Source organism: Arachis duranensis, chromosome 4, assembly GCF_000817695.3.
Source record: "Arachis duranensis cultivar V14167 chromosome 4, aradu.V14167.gnm2.J7QH, whole genome shotgun sequence".
NCBI classification, from domain to species: Eukaryota; Viridiplantae; Streptophyta; class Magnoliopsida; order Fabales; family Fabaceae; genus Arachis; species Arachis duranensis.
Genome location: NC_029775.3, coordinates 27,102,615 through 27,103,540, shown reverse-complemented (window position 1 = coordinate 27,103,540; position 926 = coordinate 27,102,615).

Genomic DNA, 926 nt, shown 5'->3' with positions numbered 1-926 from the left:
AAGTAGTTAGGTGGTTTTGAAAAAGATAAGAAACAAACAAAAAGTTAGTTAGTTGATTGAAAAAGATTTGAAATCAAATTTCGAAAAAGATAGGAAGATAAGAAGTTAGATAAGATATTTTGAAATCAAATTTTGAAAAAGATAAAATTTTTGAAAAAGATAAGATAAAAGATAAAAAGATATTTTGAAAAAGATTTAATTTTTTTTTTAAAAGACTCAACTAACAAGAAACTACAAGATAAGATTCTAGAACTTAAAGATTGAACCTTTCTTAACAAGAAAGTAACAAACTTCAAATTTTTGAACCAATCACATTAATTGTTAGCTAATTTTCGAAAATATGATATAAAGATAAGAAAAAGATTTTGAGAATAATTTGAAAAAGATTTTTTGAAATTTTCGAAAATTATATAAAAAAAATGAAAAAGATATGATTTTTGAAAAAGATTTTGAAAAGATAAGATTTTTAAAATTGAAATTTTGACTTGACTTGTGTGAAACAACTAATTTTGAAAATTTTTTGACCAAGTCAACCCAAAATTTCGAAATTTTGGAGGAAAATAAGGAAAAGATATTTTTTTGATTTTTGAATTTTTAATTATGAGAGAGAAAAACAACAAAAATACTCAATGCATGAAATTTTTAGATCAAACAATGAATGCATGCAAGAATGCTATGAATGTCAAGATGAACACCAAGAACACTTTGAAGATCATGATGAACATCAAGAACATAATTTTGAAAAATCTTTGATGCAAAGAAAACATGCAAGACACCAAACTTAGAAATCTTTAATGCATGAAAAATATGAATGCAAAGATGCACATGAAAAACAAGAAAAGACACAAAACAAGAAACCATCAAGATCAAACAAGAAGACTTGTCAAGAACAACTTGAAGATCATGAAGAACACTATGAATGCATG